The 12081-nt window shown below is 43.3% G+C and overlaps 1 long non-coding RNA gene across 1 annotated transcript; it reads left to right on the top strand.

The window, feature by feature from the left end:
* The first annotated feature begins 2538 nt into the window (after positions 1-2538).
* LOC147824279 (uncharacterized) lies at positions 2539-6756 on the top strand. Its single transcript, XR_015442597.1, has 4 exons — positions 2539-3712; positions 5140-5247; positions 5427-5625; positions 6133-6756. It is a non-coding gene; the product is annotated as an uncharacterized LOC147824279 (long non-coding RNA).
* Positions 6757-12081: the final 5325 nt, after the last annotated feature.

Below are 12081 nucleotides of genomic sequence, written 5' to 3'. Positions count from 1 at the left end.
GTTTTCTCAGCTCCATCTGTTAAATGGTTCATTTTCTTGTGTCAACTTGAAAAATCATTTTTATCCTGAACAAAATTTTTGTGTACTTGTGTCATTCTCTGTTTTGAAGGGACCATACTTTCTCAATTGTGATACGTTTAGATGACATCTTAGAATCTGGAAGCGTCAATCCTTCATCATGTTTCCCCTTTCACGGAATTTTTCTAGACAACTAGAGAACTGTAAGATAATTTTTAATAGTCCATTAAAAAATATTGGCATTCTGACTGAAAGGGAAATAAATCTATAGTTTAGCTTAGGAGGGAATTTATCGTTTTAAAGATGGTCCTTTCTCTTCCACAATATGTATGTTTTCCATATATTCATTTTGGTCCTCTACTTCTAAACAAAATCTCATAATTCCTGAAAAGTCAACTCAACTCTACATTCTTTTGTAATTTTTGTGTCTATTGTATGTGAAATATTTTTGCTTGCAATTTTCTAATTTTGAAGATACATCCATGTTTTGGCTTAATTGTCCAGTTCAATGAGTTCACTTTCTGTTTCAAATAACCTCTTAATCAATCTGCTTATTTATTTTAGGTAGTAAACATTTGCATTTTTCTTATATATCAGTATGTTGTATTATATTTACTTTTCTTAATAGCCTTGGCTCTCTGATTCAAATTATTTTTGCATTATCTGTAGACATAATTATTATCTTTGACATCAGTACAGTTATTTGGCATTAATTAATATACATGCAGCCTTCCAGTGTGAGGCTGGATGCAAAGGTTGTTACTGATTTTGTCAGTATAAATATTTTAACACATGTGATTTTCCCTCAGGTATGGTTGTCAAAGTTTGTCTACTGTCTTATTTCAATGCATTAAAATTGAGATTTCCCCTATATGACTTATTTATAATATTAATTTGATTAATAATTTCCCATCTATATATAACATATATTCCTGGAGTAGATAAAAAGAACATTAATTTTTATTATATAGCTGGACTTGATTACTTGATGTTTCATTCAGGATTTTGATTCATTATATTCAGTGTTCACTCCAAGTTCCATATAGAGACACAAACAGGTATATGGTGTCTTGATTTCTAGATATATCCTGGCTAAAAGTATAAGCACCATCAGCTCTTGGACTAACTTCTCTACTACTACGAAAAGCTGACTTTTCAAAACTCCTGTGCACACTGCTTGAAGGTGACCTTCAGTGGTCACTCCAAGGCCATCGCCCTGTGCTTGTCACCAGGGCTTGAAGGGAAGAAGAGCTCTTCCTCCTGGAAGAGGGAGGATGGGCCACATCTTTCTGTGAACTCAGCAACGGTTCAGTGAGCTGGGATGAGGACTCCTGGACACAACACTTGAAGAGCAATTTGGAGCTTTGTCTAGGACTGCTGGGTAGGGAAATGGAAAGGGTGGCAGAAGTGACATTCTCTGACTATGTTCTGTTTTACTCTTTTGAGTCTATTCCTGCTTCAATTAGTTTTAAAATATATTTCAATTCAATTTTGTTCACAATATTATTTTGCATTTTCAAATTGTTTTGATTATATTCTACCTCATGGACAATATTGTATTCTTGGCTTTTCTCTTTTTCGTCTATTTTTACTGTTTTGCTTATTATAAAGATCTTTAAAAGGAGACTCTCCTGCACTTAATGTTAATTCTATTATTTTTCTACTACTCAATCAGTAGTTTCCTTCCTCCTAATAATTTGTTGCATACTTCCCTCAGCATATGAATGAATGCTGTGTGTCTAGGGAAGAGTAGAGTGTTGACGGGATGCACTGCTCTGCATACACAGATGCACACGTGTGCACCTACACAAACACACCATATTGAAACTCTAAAATGCGTCTCTTCCCACATTTTAATTGGGATGCATCTTACAAATGACAGTTTAATTGGCAGTGTGTTACTTCTTGTAAAACATAGAAGTGCACTTAATAATCCATGGCATTTCTGTTTTGGTGAAAAATATCTGTGAAATGACTTAACAGCAATTCATTATTACTCTTTATATATGGTATATAATTCTAATATGCACATATTGGTCTCTCAGCAATATATTTGAATAAATTTTATAGTTCCCTGAAATGTTTAATCTGGGAATACAAGTAATTGATATTTTCAGATATACAGTGTGGTAGAAAATAAAATATTCTTATATTCCTCTGAAGTTTTTAATTAGGGAAGGCACTCTCCAACCAGCAGAGAGATAGTTTAAATTAAAATTTCAAGGTGAAGCTGAATTATAAAAAGAAAAAGACCAAAAACAAACAAAAAACTTTGGCTGCAGTGTTTGAAAGAATGTCAGCATAGAGGGTCTAAAAATTGCTATAAAATAGATTACCAGGGAAGTGGCAAAATTATTCTTACTTAAAATGTAGGATTAAAACAAAAATGTCGCAAGTTTGTCTACACCCAAATTCAGGGTTCTGAGAAGCGAGGGGTGGAACGGGAGGCGGAGCCAGGCCCCAGGCCCCAGAGGGAGGGCGGCTCCCTCCTCCCAGGGACCCCTCAGCCCCCACTGCGCGTTCACACCCACGCTTCCGGTCTCAGGTGCAGGGTTGAAAAGGAGACTGAAGTATTCCGACATAGAGAACAGCAAATTACCTTCGCGGAACCTGTAGTTTCCAGGTCACCGGACAAGAGAAATTCAACCATGCCCCGATCCACAGATCAGTGACGCAGAACGGGAAAAATAAAGAGCACAGAAACACGGGAAGGACGCGGCCTGCTGAGAGCATAAAGATAGACAATCCTGGATTCGCCCTGGGAGCCCTAGACGTTTCTGGACTCTGCAGAGACAGGACATCGAGGTCCAGGTCTTTTCCTCTGGTCATCACTGTGGTGCGCAGACAGAAGACTCGCGTTGGGCAGCAGGACCCGGGGGTAGACCGTGTTTGTTGTTTGCCCTTGCGGTCGTCCTTCCTCCCACACCTCAGCAGCACGACGTGACCTCAGAAAGCCATCCCAAGTCACGCATGCCCCCAAAGGGGACTCTGAAGTCTCCTCCCTAGTGAGAGGCGCTCTGGTCGCAGCCCTTTGCAGGCCCGGCTGTACCACAGGACCAGTGTGTACCGTCAGGAAGGCCCTGCGAGGGGCGGCAGCCCAGGCTCAGGCACGGGGGTCTTCCACCTGAAGTTTGCACAGAGCCTGACTGCAGCTGCCTGACTCGGTGGAGTGAGCAGGAAAGCTGTTTTCTAGAGTTTGTGGGACAAACCGGAAGTACTGCTGGTTCGTGCTGTGACTAGGAAGCAACATCCAGTGTGCATCTGATATTAAGAGCAACGGCTTCTCTTCTCGCTGTGCACAGTATTTCACGGCTGCTGTAGGCAAACACGCCGAGTTTTGACCAAGGCTAAGGAGACGCTTCAGAACACAGCCAAGTGAGAGATGTTTTGAAAAGGCCCCATGCAAGAGGACTTTCTACAGTGAGGAGACAATCCCAGCAGAGTAGAAATGCGGGTTTGATAGGGAAAGAGCGTAAACAGATTACAGGGATTCTAACAGATAAAAACAAAGCCTGTCCACAGCCCATGGAGGTGATCATGCAAGGTACACCTGAGAGGTCAGCCAGGGGTTCACAAAGGAAGGCAGACTTTCCACGGGAAAGGCAAGGGACGCAAACACAGGGCACAGCATGGGCCAAGTGACCGTGAGGACAGAAGGACCCAGAAATGGCAGATTGCGTTCAGCGTTCTGGAGGTCAGTACATCTCTGCTGGTTTCCAGCCCCTCTTTCTTAAAAGAGGTGTTTTCTGCAATGAAACTTAACTTGGTTTTTGTTCCAGGGGAAAAAAAAGTGGCTTCCTAGCTTTTAGGTTAACATGTGATTTATAATTGGCCTTTGTGCAGAACTGCATTTGGTATTTGGATCAGTGACTAAAAATTCCTTCTCTGGTACCATGAACCCGTGCAGTAGATCTTCACAGGATCACGGTTGTACTCTCACTAACTGTAAGCTATTCTTAGGGTTTAGCAATCAGTGGAATGGCAAACATTTCAAATCTTAGTTGATAAAAAAGGAAACTCCCTCTATTTCCTATCAAAAATTCTACACAAATGGACTGATGTTTCTTACCCCAGTATCTAATTTTTGGATCTTTACCACATCACCATGAAAAATGTTGTACTAAATATCTAAAGTCTTGAATTAAAGCAGGTGGAGTATCACCAAAGATAGATCAGGGCCCATGACTGAGATGCAGTATGTTATATTGTGATGAAAGAAGAAGAGATAAAAGGAAATCAGAAAGCCCCAAACGGCTTCAGCTTGAAAAGTGAAACAAATTTAACCTACTTCCAAAGGGCTGTGTGATGTAAGAAAGGACATATTAATCAAATCTTACCAATTAAGGGGCTGCTGCTTCACTATTACACTCGGAGATGAATTTCAAAAGCAGGCCTTGATGGAGCGGATATTTACATTATTAAGATATCGTAGCAACCCATCTTTATCCTTTCTGAGTGCTGCATAGAGGTCAGGTTGAAGTTCTGGGCTGATTGTCATCATGACAATTAATAAGGATGATTTAGCCTGTCAGTTTTAACTTTGCTGAAATCATGGGTATATAGAGAGGCAGGAGATTCTTTCTAATGCTAAATAAATGAGAGAGAAATAGATAAAGACCATTACTAATCACTCAACAAACAACTTCAAACCAATCTTAATTAACATAGGAGCTCTCAGACTTTTTGAAATTTGAAGCCCTATCATTGTCTGAAATATATTTCAATTATACTTTCTAAAGGTGATTTATCTCGACATGTTTTCTCCTACTTCTTGCTTATTACTGTTGCTACTTTTCAAATAGCTACAGATCTGGGATTTGAGGCTCTGTTCTTGTTATCATTTATATAAAGAGCTTGCAATGGTATCAGTCTGCTCCTGTTTCTGTTTTTCAGTCACCAAATTAGCATTTACAGTGCATCTGCTCTTGAGCACCCTCTTAGGGTCCTCAGTCTTTCACATCTTCTAACCACATCACTATTCATATCTTTCCAAAGCAATCACCTAGGAGTCATCGTTGATAATTATTTTCCCATGACTCATATGGAAGCATTAGCACATCCGATCTTCTGGCTGTAGCTGCAAATTATGTTCAAAATCTGACCCCTTCTCACCACCTGCAGTTACCACCTTGATCCAGGAGCCGTACCTTCTGCCCGGTCCATCGCGACACTTCCCACATGGTCTCCCCGCGTCTGTTTCTGCAGCACTCTATCTTATTTGCCAGAGTGGTGAGCATAATATTCTTTATACACAAATCAGATTATGTCACTGCCTTGCTCCAAATTCCCCTAAGTTTCTCATTACATGAATGTAAAGTTTAAACTGCTCTATTTGCCGGCTTCCTGTCACTATGAGAAACACCCAAGATAATCAGTTTATGAGAAGAAAGGTTTCCTGTGGTTCACAGATTCGGAGGCTCCAGTTCACGACCGACTGGCCCTGTTGTTCTGGGCCTGTGAGGTGGCAGCGCATCATGGGGACATGGATGGCAGAGCCATTCAGCCCACTGAGCAGCTGCGGACGAGAGGAAGAGGCGGCTGGGTCTCCTTGCCTGCTTAGGAGCCTACTCCAGAGCCCGAAGACCTCTGCCAGGCCTGGCCGTCAAGGTAGGTCACCCTCCCTCCCTAGCGCCACCCCAGAGACAGCTCCGTCATGTGGCTTTGAGAGAAGTCGGGTTCCGCCCCATGGCACCTGCTCCTCAGAGCCTGTACTGGCCTCGAAGGAGCTGCTTCTTTCCAACCCCAGCTCCCACTCACCTGCCTGGCTCAGCTCCAGCCACCCTGCCTCCTACAGTTCTTGGCACTCACAGGCTCTCCACCACCTGTGGGCATTTGTTTCTCTGGTCAAACTTTCTCCCTCCTGGTGCTGGCAACGCTTTCCTCAATCCACCCGGGTTTGTACTTAAAGGCTCCTGATCAACTCATCTGAAAAGCCATGCCCCCAGCCTCATTATTTCCAGCCCCTAAACTTTCTGTGTAGGCCCTGCAGCCCTTCCCCCGCTTGCCTGCTCATGCTCCTTCATCACTGCTTCATCGTTGCTCCATCCCCGCCTTCCACACACATTCCGTACACCTCCGCGTCAAGGCCGGGGCTTCATCTGTCTTCCTCTCTAGGTCTAGCAGATGAACTGGCATACAGCAGGCACTCAATAAATATCTGACCAGTGAATGTATCAACTGATGTGGAAGACAACACTAATGGTGATAAAAGGAGTTAACTAAAAGGCAAGTATCTGTTACCAAGGAACATCGAGTCTAATCTGAGGGGAAAACATCACACCTATGCAAAAGAATCTAAAGCGTTACAGATTGAATGCATCCTACCCAAGAAGACAGAGCAGAGCGGGAGATTTTATTATGTATATTTCATGGGCCATCTGTTTCTTTTGCATTTCTCCATGCTGCCTAATATGGTCTCTGCACATAACTGTTGTCTATGACTAACTGATTATTTTTTAAAATATGCAAGTACAAGTAGAAAATACAATGGAAAGCAAAGCTAAAGTGAAGACTTAAATTACCCATGATTTAATTTTTCCATGCTTGATAACAAACACGGCTGAATGTGAATTGGCTTTTATTTGGCTGTTGGACATTCATCACAGCAACTTTTTTATGGCACGGTACAATATTTCCAAGACACTTGTAGTTAAAAAGAAATCTTATTTAAAACTTTCAATTTTGAATGCTTTATTCTTTCCTGTCTGTGACCCTTATAAACGTTGACAAACTAGGTTATACAGTTTCCATGATAATCAAGTTTGTTATAAGTTGGTTAAATTCCTAGAGTGTAAATGAAGAACATGTAATTTATTGAGTTGATCATTGATTCCAAAAATTGTTGAATTTCACTACTTCTATAGGCTGGGAACAGAAACTTAAATGAGATCTTGCTCCAGTTCTTGAGAAGCATACAGTGCATTCGTTTATCTATCTGATGCTTTTAAACACTTGAGAAGTAGCAGATTCCAGACACTGTCTCAAGCACTGGAAATGGAATTGTGAATGAGGCTGTCAAGGTCCCTGGGGTCAAAAACTGAAGGTTCCCAGAAACACAAATGGAATAAATGCCAACAAATGAGATTTTCCCTAAAGGAGAAGAAGATAAGAGAGTGAAGTGTTTAGTCACCGTTTGGTTGGGGGGCCAAATATGCAGCACACACAACTTATATGAGGAAGGGTTTATTTTTGCTTTTGGTTTCAGGGGATTCAGTCCATGGTCAGCTGCTCCAAGGCAGAAATATCATGGTGGAAGGGTGTGGGGGAGCAAAGCTGCTTAGCTCATGACGGCTAGGAAGCAGAGCAGAGGGCAGGGCCAGACCGGAAGGGGTGAGGGACCAACATAGATCCCAAGGTCACCCCTCCATACCCACCTAGGCACACCGGAAGTTGCTTTGCTAATCTCTTAGCTGGCTCCCAAGCCAATCAGGTTGATAGGTACGCTTATGCCTCACAGGTGCGTATACCAGGAGGCAGACTGAAGTCTCCAGGAGGGGCCTGTCTGTGGGAAAAGGCAAGCCCAGGGAGGAAGGATGGGTGTGCAGACTTGCAGCTTAGCTCAGGGCAAGCAGGGCTCTCAGAGCAGCAAGGAGTGAATATAGAATCTGCTGGCGGTACTGAAAGGGAAAGATAAACATTGCCATTTGTCTCCAGCATAGTTTTACCCAGCCAAGACGCTAGGCCTGGCCAGATGGTCAGGGGTGGGACTTAGCAGTCAGAGGGAACAGTGTGTGCAGCATCTGAGGGTTGTAACACCGCAGAGAAAGCGAACAAGTGGAGTGACAGCTCCCATGAGGGGCTGGTGGGTGTGGCTGGGCCTAGGGAAAATGGCCTGGGGAATCTTGCTTCCTCATCTGCACCTCAGGCATTTAGAGGGGTGCTAAGCCCGAGAGAAGGGTGCGGGAGAGGGCTCTGGGTGCTGTGAGAAACCACAGTGTGGCAGAGGCTGCTGAGCTGCCTGGTGTGGCGCCCTGCTGGCCGAGGCGGGGCTCAGCTACAGGACAGAGATTTGCTTTGGGGCCCAGATGGCAGTGCTGGGGCCCTGGACACAGGAACAGAGAAGCAGGACTGCAGGGTTTCAAAATGTTTGGGGAAGGAACAAACTGTGTCGTATAAATGCAGATTATGCTGGTGTTATTGATGCATAGACTGGGTTGTCTTTTTAAAATGTGTGAGAAATAAACTGAGGCCATTACATTTCCCTTTCTGAAGAGCAGTTATGAAGATGGGTAATAGTCTTTTCTGAAGCGATAAACTGGGCAACCTTTAAGGAATTTTTTTCACAAATAAAAAATGTCTATCTACTATTGACATTCAGTTTATGAACAAGGACAGAAAAAATTGGGAACAGAGAGATTCATAACAACAACTTGAATTCTCTAATGCAGAATTGTTGTAAAGGATTTTATCCGCTTTAGAGAGAGCTGTTATCTCAAAGGGCTGCAATTTTCTCCGTGGTGTCCTGTTTGGAGAGCACAAATTTACTGGACTGTTGTATGCAATTTCCCACCTTCTGTGGTGAAGTAACAGCATTTTCACATAAGCATAAGGAGGGCTGTGGAACAATGTCTTGTTCCACATGCTGGTTTGGTTTGATTAGCTCTATGAGAGCCACCTTGTCATGAGAAGCCTTAATTGCAATAATTCTTCAGCAGAACTCAGTGGTGTCTTGTAGGCAAAGCTACTATTTAAGCTTTTGCTAGTGCCCGGCCAAGCAGATGTGTTTATTTACATGTCTGATCTAATCAGCAAGACAGAGCGGACCCTGCTCCCAGCCTTGCACTTTTAATGCAAGATAAAAGAGGAGGAGAGAGGCACGCAGTTGGGGCTCCCGGAATGAGAGTGGAAACATAGAGAAGCCCTGGGTGTGACTCAGAACGGAGCAGCTGTGCCCTCCCAGCTGCGGTGGACCGACACAGCCAGGGGCAGACAGCTGTGCCCTGGTGTGGGATGTGCAGCCCTCTCCTGTGTGCTGGGCAGCAGAGGTCCTGACCTGGTCCTCGGACTCCATCAGTTTCAGGGCTGGCTCAATCCGGAACAGGTCCCATGCGAGCTTCAGAGGACTCTTGTCTCCCAGTATGGGTCAAATGCGGGGGCTGCCAGAAAGGCTTTACAAGTGCCGGGTGGATGGAGTGGGAGGAGCCGGGCTGAATCATGAAGTGGTCTTCCAGGGAGGAAGACAGAGCAGGGCAGACCCCAGTGAGGCACACAGCTCAGGGCAGGACAGGGGATGCAGCTGGCCAGGGCGGCAGGAAATTGAACGAGTGCCACTTTGTCTTTCTAGGGCACAATTTTAAAAATGTCCCACGTTAAGATTTTCATTTCCTGTCACTTCTTGATCCTTTTCCTGCGTGCTTAATGGCATCGTGCAGTAATGGAAATCTCAAGTAGAAAACAGTGTCCAACAATTATAGTATCAGCCATGGCTTCGGAATTTGGTCCTGTTTCTACTCAGTCAAGAAAAGAATGTTTTCAGTTGAAATTATATCTTGAAAAGTTCATTTAGTTACTGTTCTATTGTTCTGGTCATTAGTTAGAAAAACAGGAGCAAAACCACACAGACACACACACACACACCCACACAGTCCTACAGAAAAACACACTGTAGCTTATACCTGGTCATTTGAGTCTGGATAATTTTGAGCTTTTTAATTTTTCTTTCTTAAACCTCTGTGTCATGGAAAGTAGCTTTATCAAAGATGACAAGGGCCTGGGATGTAGCTCAGTGGTTCCGGCGCCTGCCTCACAGGCGCAAGGTCCTGAGTTCAATCCCCAATACCAAACAAACAAAGGTGATGAGGAGTTTGTGGCTCCCCAGTGGATTGACCCTGGCAGTGAGAAATGGCAGCAGCAGAAACCAACTCTGAAGGGAAAGTTAGAGTCAGCGAGGGCTTTGGGCTTTGGGCTTTGTCTCTGTTGGTTTTGTTGGCGTCGGCTCACTGTCACTGGGACCAGGGACTCCTCAGTTGGATCCTGAAAGTTTAGTATGCATTGCTGACAGTAAGGAAGGTGGTTGCCCCCTGTGTGTCATTTGTCACTAGTTTGTGATGAGACAGAGTCAAAAGCTTAGAGGTGCATGCAACTTATGCCTTCTCATACCTGCTTCCAGAAGCGAACTCGGTTCGATGTGCCAAGTGCTTTTTTGTGCATGGATTTAAACTGAACTGAATGTGTGCTCTGGACCTCTGAGCTCCCTTAAAGTTGTGTATAGAGTGTGTGTGTGTGTGTGTGTGTGCGCATAATTGTGACACCATTGAAAACCAACATGGAGGCTTGTTATATTTAATAAGAGGATTCTGAATACAGGTTTCGGGGAATGGTATAAAGTGCATACTCATAAAACTCTTGTTTTCTTTAGTAAGGAGAAGCATTACCCTAACTTCTGTTCTCTTTGTGGGGTCTTTGGGAGAGGCGAAAAAGCATGAGTGCCCGGAGGTGACCAGGCTGGGCTATGACAGGATTCTCCTTTTCATTTTTCTCATGGCTGAGGACACCAAAGCCCACCCCTGCAGCTCTGCCAAGAGTTTGGCAATAATATCAATCAGTGTGGTGGTTCAGTGGAAATAGTGGTTTTCTGCAGAGAATGTCTTTTAAAATGTGCATTGGCTTGGGTTCCACGGTGCTTGTTTTTAGTTTAAAGGTGCTTTCTCAGTGAGCATAGTATTTTCACATGTGGCCTGTCTTGATCTCGGCTAGCTTCTGTTTCCTGGCAGTGTGAGGTCTTAGTGTGCCAGGACCTGGGGACAAATCACACCTGCAACTGGTTTCCAGGGGAGCGGACACCAACACATGGTTGCTTAGATGATCATTTGTATAGCAAAACGTTTTATCCCCGAAGATCCACTAATTCTTAGGCATAAGGATAGGTTTCTAGTCCGTGGTCTAAACTGAATCGGAAGGGATGGGAACAGCTCAAGAAAGATGGTAATTTTATGTTTTGAGAGCCTCCTGCACATGCCCTGTGGTAGTCCCAAGTGTCAGCATTTAGGGCAGAGAGTAAAGTGGGATTTCTAGCTTCTATTTACAAATAGAAGGTCAAGAAGAAGAGTAAACAATGAACTGCACTAGGGTCTATTTTTAAAAAATTTCTGTTTTAAAACTGAGTTGGTTTCATCACATGTAAGAGCTCTTTTCATTTTATTCTTTACATCAAGCCTTTCAACTCATCAAGTGCAGACTGGGTGGTTTGTCAAGGGGGTAATAACTTGGTATACTTGGCTGAAACAGAATAGACTCATAGGAATAGTCTGATGTGAAGATTACACCTGGGGTGATAGATTCAGTGGGAGTTCAATCGGAAGGTTTAAAGGACAGCATTTCCTGGGCTGCCTGTGAGCTTGCTGATGTGAGCTATTGAAGATGATAATTTAGCTCTTCATCTGAGTCCTAAACTTTCTCTATTCAGCTCAGTAAGCTGGTTCCATTTCATTTTCCTCCCCTACTCAACTGAGAAAATGGATTTGGAAATTAGCTAGATACTCTTGGCTATTTCAAAGACCAAGAAATAGAATTTTGTTTCTATTTCTCATATCTAATACATAAAATCTGGAAGACAGGAGAATAATATCTGAATATGGCCATACTGATTAAAACACTATTATATTCAGGACTGAAGTTGAAAGGTAGCTAAGAAGAAAAAACTTCAGATGCTCAAAATCCATGAGGCTTCTGAATTAGCTGAATTGCCAGTGAATCTTCATTATAGACTGGTGGAAATTACGTGGTTTTCTCCTTTGCAAGGCTTGAAAATTTGTTGAATTGCTACTAAAAGCTTTTGCATAAGGTAAGGAAAACTTCCCAGTGACAATTATGCTGCATTTGCTACTGAAATTTTCTGAATGTTTCCCTCGTGTGATAGGGATTTAAATGAAACTCAAGAAAAACAAGATATTAAAATAGACCACCGAGGCCTTGTCTAGAATTAGTCTGCACTCCCAGGGTTTGCGAAGTGGCAGTGGGATATAGATGTCTTAGAATATGGCGTATCTGCCAGATGACAGATGGTCCCAAGCCGGAAAAGAAAGGCTCAGGAAGGCGATGCCAAGTAGAGGCTGGTTCTAGAAA

Source organism: Heterocephalus glaber, unplaced genomic scaffold, assembly GCF_053883595.1.
Source record: "Heterocephalus glaber isolate CG9 unplaced genomic scaffold, H.glaber_assembly_v1.0 deba00001550, whole genome shotgun sequence".
Taxonomy (NCBI): domain Eukaryota; kingdom Metazoa; phylum Chordata; class Mammalia; order Rodentia; family Bathyergidae; genus Heterocephalus; species Heterocephalus glaber.
This window is presented reverse-complemented; position numbering and strand designations above follow the sequence as displayed.